This window comes from Zootoca vivipara, chromosome 3 (genome assembly GCF_963506605.1).
Source record: "Zootoca vivipara chromosome 3, rZooViv1.1, whole genome shotgun sequence".
Classification (NCBI taxonomy): Eukaryota; Metazoa; Chordata; class Lepidosauria; order Squamata; family Lacertidae; genus Zootoca; species Zootoca vivipara.
The window spans coordinates 98,129,983-98,137,942 of NC_083278.1; positions in this window are offsets into that span (position 1 = coordinate 98,129,983).

Genomic DNA, 7,960 nt, shown 5'->3' on the forward strand with positions numbered 1-7,960 from the left:
TAGATATGTTTGTCGGTCAGTTGGTTTTCTGTATAAGGTGGTGTCTATACGTCCATCCTGTATTTTTATAGTAAATATCTTTTGTAAATCACTGTGAGAGGTTTTTTTTAAAAAAGAAAAAAATCAAGCAGTGTTCTAAGTTTTTGAAATAAACTAATTAATCCTTCTAATTTCTTGGGAAGGGCAAGGCTAGAGATAGGGGAAATCAGATGTACAACTGGTTTCTCCCCCCCAAAAAATGAAGGATAGAGGATCAAATATTTTTGCTGCGAACAATTTCCTTAGTAGTAAAAAGGATGCAAACCTCTGGCCCTCCAGATGTTGTTGGACTCATCAGCCCCAGCAAGCCTGGCCAAGTGCTGTAATTCAGCAACATCTGGCTGCCCACAGGTTCCCCATCCTTGTCCTATAAGGTGATTCCCCCCCCCCCGGACAATATAAGTTTGTTAGCATTGAATCATTTATAATGCATGCCATTGTTCTTTTTAAGAAAAAGACTTCTGGAGAACAGATGTTCCTGTTGGATTGAGTTATCCCCCCAAAAGTGAATTTATACCTGCATAACAGAGGAATGACACCCCCGAGGCATGCTTATAAAAAACCTCCCAGTTGCCTAGTTTGTACTCCTTTCCAGGCTAGAAAGTTGTGAAAGTTATTTTGTTCTTAAATGCAGTATGTCAACACAAATGGTCAACACAAATCTTAGCCATTGCTAGTTCAGCACTACAGGACTTCGTGTCTGGGTGGAAGTGGACCTTCCAAGGGTAAAAAATGCAGTTGAATCTGAGCAGAGAAACTGAAACAGTGTTCTGTAAGCACAGTGAAATTTGCTCTCCTGTGACTGCCATTAATGTTTGAAAAATATTATCATTTACAGTGGTACTTTGGTTCTCAAACTTAATCCGTTCTGGGAGTCTGACTCCCGATACCATTTGAAAACCAAGGCGTGGCTTCTGATTGGCTGCAGTGCCTGCTTGGCTGCAGCTCCATCAGATGTTCAGCTTCTGAAAAACGTTTGCAGACTGGAACACTTAACTTCCGGGTTTGCAGCTGTCACAGTGGCCGGAGTGGACTACTTCAGAGTAACGACGCTACGCAGCTCTGCATTTTATTCTTTTATTGGTGCTGCGTATTTACAGTGCTTAAGTCATTGCTATTTACACGGAGTGATGTGGTCAGTCGGTTTCAGAACCTCCTAATGGCTTTTGGCGCGTCTTTCTCCAACACAAAAGCTTTGGCAGACCCATCCTCTTTCCCCTCCTCTTTCTGCGTAATTCCGGAGTTGGGGGGATGGGTCTCCCGCCCTTATTCGCCCCTTCCTGTCCCACCTGGGACCCTGGCTCCTCTACCTTGCCTGAGCCTCGGACACGACTTCCTGCTTCCCCACTGGAATCGGAACTCTCTCTGCTTCCCCCTGTGCTCGGGGATTGGCTTGAACTCAGGAGGGGAGGGACTTCGCGATATCCCCTGTCCCTCACATCCACCCCCTCCCAAGCTCTCCTTCACCCCTCCCCAGGTCCCCCCCAGATGTCGGTGACGACTGGAAGCCTAAGAACTCAGTGCTTTCCGAGCCCGTTGGTGTGAACACCTCCCCCCAGTCCTGCAAGCCCCCCCCTTCCGCCTGGGAGGACGGGAATCCCAAAAAGTCTGTGGCGTCAGAGCTGGTGGGGGTAAAAATGTTCTGCCAATCTGCTCCTTCCTCTGACTGGGTGGATCTCGGTGACACCCATACCTCATCCTCTGGTTCCTCAAACTCCGCTTCCCAGCGCCATGGTGAACTGCTCTCCCGTGCTTCCTCCCCCTCCCCCTCCCTTTCCATGTGCCAGGGCTTGGGTCTATGGGGAAAGAGGGCGTGAAATTCTTCTACCAGGAATTCCTCCTGTATCTGAGTGGCTGGGACCCATTCATTCTGGGACGGTGGAGCATCCTCCCATGCCATGAGGTACTCCAGTCCCCCCACCCCCCACCTTGAATCCAGGATGGCTGTGGCCTCATTGAGTTGCTCCCTGCCTTCCCTCTCCCCCCCTCCCTCAGGGGTTTGTTCGCTGTCTCGGAGCCTGCTGCTTTCCCTGTACGGCGACAGCAGCGATCTATGAAACACTGGGTGCACCCTCATGTCCTCTGGCAGTGCCAGCCTGTATGCCACCGGGTTGACCTGTTGCGTGACCGTGAAGGGGCCCAACCTTCTGGGCGCCAGCTTTTTGCATCGCCCTCTGATGGGAAGGCCCTCCGAGGACAACCAAACTTTGTCCCCCACCCTAATGACCTCCCCCGGTCGCCTGTGGCGATCTGCCCCCCTCTTGTACGCTTCCTTGGCTCTCTCCAAGTGTTCTCTGAGCTGCTGGTGCACCGTCTCCAGTTCCTCTGCCCAATCCTCAGCCTGTGGGCCCTCCTCCTCCTCCTCCCCCTCCCTCTCAGGGAAAGATCTGAGGTCACGCCCGTAATTGGCCTTAAAGGGCGACACCCCTGTGGAGACGTGCACCGCATTGTTGTAGGCAAATTCTGCCAGTGGCAGGCGATCCACCCAGTCCGTTTGCCTCTGGCTGACGTAACATCTCAGGTACTGCTGCAGAATGGCGTTGACCCTCTCCGCCTGTCCATTGGTCTGCGGGTGTCTAGCCGTCGACAAGCTGACCTCCACCTGCAGGAGGTTCATGAGCCGCCGCCAGAACCTGGAAACAAATTGGCGGCCACGATCCGAAATAACCCTTAAGGGTAATCCATGCAGTCTGAATACGTGATCCACAAACAGTTTGGCTGTCTCTTCTGCAGAGACCGCCCTGGCACACGGTATAAAATGGCACATTTTGGACATGAGGTCCACCACCACCAACACTGCGGTCTTGCCCCTGGAAGAAGGCAGATCTGTGATGAAGTCCATGGACACCACTTCCCACGGCCTGTGTGGCGTGGCTAAGGGCTCCAGCAATCCCGGTGGCGCTGCTCTGACCACCTTTGCCCGCTGGCAGGTGTCACAGCCCCTTACATAGTCTCGAACATCTTCCCTCACCCCTGGCCACCAGAAGTGTCTCATGACTAGGTGAGTGGTTTTGTCCCTCCCAAAATGACCCGCCGTTGGGTTGTCGTGCATCTGCTTGAGGACCGTACGTCTAAGCTGGGTGGTGGGCAGGTACAGTGCACCCTTGTAGAAAAGCAGCCCCCTGCGTCCTGCAAAGTCTTTTGCCTGCTCCCCCCCCTCTCAGTTCTCTGAAGATGCGGTTGGCAAATTCATCCGCTGCCGTCAGTGCTGTGAGTTCTGCCTCGCTCACCACTGCTGCTCCGCAGGACCATGCTGACGGGGGAAAAATGTGCCTGGGTGCCGGTGGCGCCTCCTCCTCCATGTACTCTGGCTTGCGGGAGAGGGCATCCGCCCTGACATTCTGCTCTCCCGGGATGTAGTGTATGGAGAAGTTGAAGTTCGAGAAGAACTCTGCCCACCGTATCTGCCGCTGGTTGAGCACCCTGGCAGTTCTCCAGAACTCCAGGTTTTTGTGGTCCGTGCACACCTGGATGGGGTGCTTGGCGCCCACCAGGAAGTGTCTCCAGTGCTGGAACGCAGCGTGAATCGCAAGAAGTTCCCGATCAAACACCGTGTAGTTTCGCTCTGGCTGGGTCAACTTCCTGGAGAAGAAGGCACAGGGTCTCCACTCTCTGTTGGCGTCCAGTTGCAACAAAATGGCGCCCACAGCTTTATCAGAAGCATCTGTCTCCACGCGTAGGGGTGCGTCCTGAACCACGTGGAACAGGTTCTGGTCTGAGGCGAACACCCTCTTGAGGCTTTCGAACGCTGCTTGCGCCTCTGGTGTCCACCTGAACTTCTGCTTGCCTCTCAGGCAGTCAGTGATGGGAGCCGTAACGCGAGAGAAGTTCTTGATGAACTTCCTGTAGAAGTTGGCGAAGCCTAGTAGGCGTTGGGCATCTTTGCGCGTCCTGGGGCTGTGCCAGTCCAGGATGGCCTGCACCTTGTCCTTGTCCATCGCCAGCCCCTTGTCTGACAGCTTGTAGCCCAGGAAGTCCACCTCCTTGGTGTGAAACTTGCACTTCTCCAGCTTCACATACAGGTGGTTCTCCTTCAGGCGCTGCAACACCTCCCTGACATCTTTCACATGCTGCACTGGGTCATTGGAGTAAATAAGGATGTCATCCAGGAAGACCAAGCATTTCCTGAAGAGGAGGGACCCCAGGACGTGGTGCATGAAGGCCTGGAAGCATGCTGAGCCCCCTTGCAACCCGAAGGGCATCACCAGATATTCAAAAGAGCCCAGAGGCGTGAACATCGTGGTTTTCCATTCATCGCCTTCCCGGATCCTGATCAAGTTGTACGCCCCCCTCAGGTCTAGCTTGGTGAAAATCTTGCCCCTGCGTGCCGCTGTCAGGAGATCATCCACTCTGGGCATGGGGAAAGCCACTGGCTCTGTCACTGAATTCAGTCGTCTAAAATCCACCACCAGACGGCGCTGTTGCGTGTCTTTCTTGTCCACCCAGAAGACCGGGCTGCCCCCTGCTGCCTTGCTTTCTCTGATGAACCCCCGCTTGAGGTTCTTGTCGATGAAAGCGCGCAGATCCTCCAGTTCCTGGTCTGACATGGCGTACAGCTTGGCTGGGGGTATAGTTGCCCCTGGCACCAGGTTGATCTGGCAGTCAAAAGGCCTGTGTGGGGGTAGGTGGTCGGACTCCGCTTCGCTGAAGACCTCCTGCAGGTCCCAGTACGGCTTGGGTATCGCCTCACCCCCTTTGACGTGCATGGTGGCCACCGTGGCTATCGGAGGCCCCTCCCCTGGTTGGTGCTGCATGCAATGTTCCAGACAAAAGTCCGATCCAAAAGTGATGCATCTCTGGTGCCAACTGATGGAGGGGTCGTGGCGCGCCAGCCAGCTCATGCCCAAGACGATGGGGGGGTCTGAGATGGTGGTGACGTTGAATGCCAGTGTCTCTGAGTGCCTTCCCACCGTCATTTTCATGGGGGGGGGGTTTGATGAGTGATGGCCCCTCCCAGCAGCTCTCTGCCGTCAATGGTCGCCACGTGCAGAGGAAAATCCAGCTGCAGAAGCTGGATCTGGTGCTCTTCTGCAAAGTTCCTCGAGAAGAAGTTCGCTGACGCCCCACTGTCAATTAGGGCGAGGACCGTCAGGGGATAGCCATTTGGGAGCGTGAGCGTCACTTCTAGAACCACTCCTGCTCTGGGAGGGGTGGGCTGGCTCTGCTCCTCTCTGTGCGGGTGGGTGGGTTGGGGCTGTTGTCTGCTGACTGTGCCTGGCTGCTGCCCCTTGTCTCCTGCAGCCAGGCTTTCCCGTTTCCCTGCTGTGGTGCTGCGTCAGTGGGGGAGGGCACAACCGTTCCCGCCTTTCCTTGCCACTCCCTGCGATGTGGGCAGTCTCTGACGAGATGCTGGGGGGGAGTTGCAGAGAAAGCAATTCCCACCCCTTCCCTCCTTGCGTCTTGGCGCCGCTGGGGTTTGAAAAGCCCGCGCGCGCGCGCTATCAATCTGCATGGGTTCCTGGTCCTGACTGGCCCCAGGCGTGGCTTGAAAGGGTTGTTGGGGGAGTGGCTTCTCCTGCGACCGTGGGAACCAAGCCCGCTTTGCGCGCGTTGCTTGCTTGTCGCTCCACCGGGATTCCTGTCTCACCCCCACCGCCAGAGCCGCTTTGCTCAGCTGATCCATATTACTGGGCTTTGGACCTCTCGAGAGCTCATCCTTCACCTCCTCATGCAACCCCAAGTAGAACGCCGCTTGCATTGGGGGTGACTCTAGTTCCCACCCCAATCTGTGCACCAGCATGGTGAATTTCGCCCAATACGCGCGAACTGTCATATTTCCTTGGCGTAAATTGTGAAGTTCCTCCTTAGTCTGGTCCATATGACTATTGGACGAATACATCGTTTTCAAACCTTCTAGAAATAGTTTGACATTCTTCATGCAAGGATTCTTTGTTGCAATTAACGGTCTTAGCCACTCCCTGGCTGCCCCGGTAAGGTGCTCCACAATAAACGCTACCCTGTGCTCATCATCAGGGAACTCATCGTGGTGCAGCTCAAGAGCATACACAATCTCAGTCTCAAAGCCCTGATATTCCTTCGGGTCTCCATTAAACTTGCTTACTAGCGTCCCGGCTCTCCTTCCTGGCAGCACTTGGACTTGGGGTGCCCCTCCCGCCTTGTTTTTCTCTGCATCCAGCTTGTTTTGGAGGTCTACCGCCACCGCCCTTAATTCCTGCTCTCTTTCCTGTAGCGCTCTCACCTGTTCCGCAAGTTGTAGCCGGTCGTCCTGGACCTTCTTAGTCTCTTCTTTAGCTGCCTTCAATTCCCCCTGCGCCTGCAGCGACAGCTGCTGCAGTTCTTGCTGGGCTTGCTCCGCGATCTGCCGCCATCTCTCCGCCTCTGACACGCTCATCCCGGCAACTCCAAAGTAGCCCAAAAAGGATTAGGAGGTTGCTGTCACAGTGGCCGGAGTGGACTACTTCAGAGTAACGACGCTACGCAGCTCTGCATTTTATTCTTTTATTGGTGCTGCGTATTTACAGTGCTCAAGTCATTGCTATTTACACGGAGTGATGTGGTCAGTCGGTTTCAGAACCTCCTAATGGCTTTTGGCGCGTCTTTCTCCAACACAAAAGCTTTGGCAGACCCATCCTCTTTCCCCTCCTCTTTCTGCGTAATTCCGGAGTTGGGGGGATGGGTCTCCCGCCCTTATTCGCCCCTTCCTGTCCCACCTGGGACCCTGGCTCCTCTACCTTGCCTGAGCCTCGGACACGACTTCCTGCTTCCCCACTGGAATCGGAACTCTCTCTGCTTCCCCCTGTGCTCGGGGATTGGCTTGAACTCAGGAGGGGAGGGACTTCGCGATATCCCCTGTCCCTCACAGCAACGTTTGGCAGCCAATTTGTTCGACAACTAAGCTGTTGGAGAACCAAGGTATCACTGTTGTTGTTTAGTCGTTTAGTCGTGTCTGACTCTTCATGACCCCATGGACCAGAGCACTCCAGGCACTCCTGTCTTGCACTGCCTCCCGCAGTTTGGTCAGACTCATGTTGGTAGCTTCGAGAACACGGTCCAACCATCTTGTCCTCTGTCATCCCCTTCTCCTTGTGCCCTCAATCTTTCCCAACATCAGGGTCTTTTCCAGGGAGTCTTCTCTTCTCATGAGGTGGCCAAAGTCTTGGAGCCTCAGCTTCAGGATCTATCCTTCCAGTGAGCACTCAAGGCTGATTTCCCTCAGAATGGATAGGTTTGATCTTCTTGCAGTCCATGGGACTCTCAAGAGTCTCCTCCAGCACCATAATTCAAAAGAATCAATTCTTCGGTGATCAACCTTCTTTATGGTTCAGCTCTCACTTCCATACATCACTACTGGGAAAACTGAAGCTAATATGCATGTTGCTTGTCTCCAAGGAAGATCTGTTTCGCCGTGTCCTGCAGTTGCATCTGTGACGTACCAACAGGTTTAGCAATAATTAACACTTCCTTCCTTGATGCTCCTCACAAACACCTATTAATACTGTAAGTTATTTGCACTGGAAAAGCAATGAATCACTTGTCTAAAGGCGTCAGGTGCATATCTCTCTGGAGCTTCAGTTCTGTTACCTGCAATGCACAGTTTTCAGATCTTTATGGATTTTTCTGCTTAGAATGGGAAAATTGGGGCGCCTCACCTCGCCTGCCTTGTTAAACAGAGGTGATTATTGTGGGCCAGGGTTGCTATATCTTGAGAAGTACTATCAGGGCTGGCCCATTTTGGCACAAAATGATGCCTGCCACCAGGGAAGAAGGAGTAAGTGATGATCTACGTCAGGAACAAGGAGGGACAAGGGTGTAAGTGTAGATTTACATCGGGAACAGGGGTGAGGGAATCAAAGGTCATCATGGAGGGGGGAAATAACAAACAAACAAACAAACAAACAAACAGGAGCAACACCTCAATGCCTTCCACACGCACTGCATCTGAACTATTTTGGATATCACA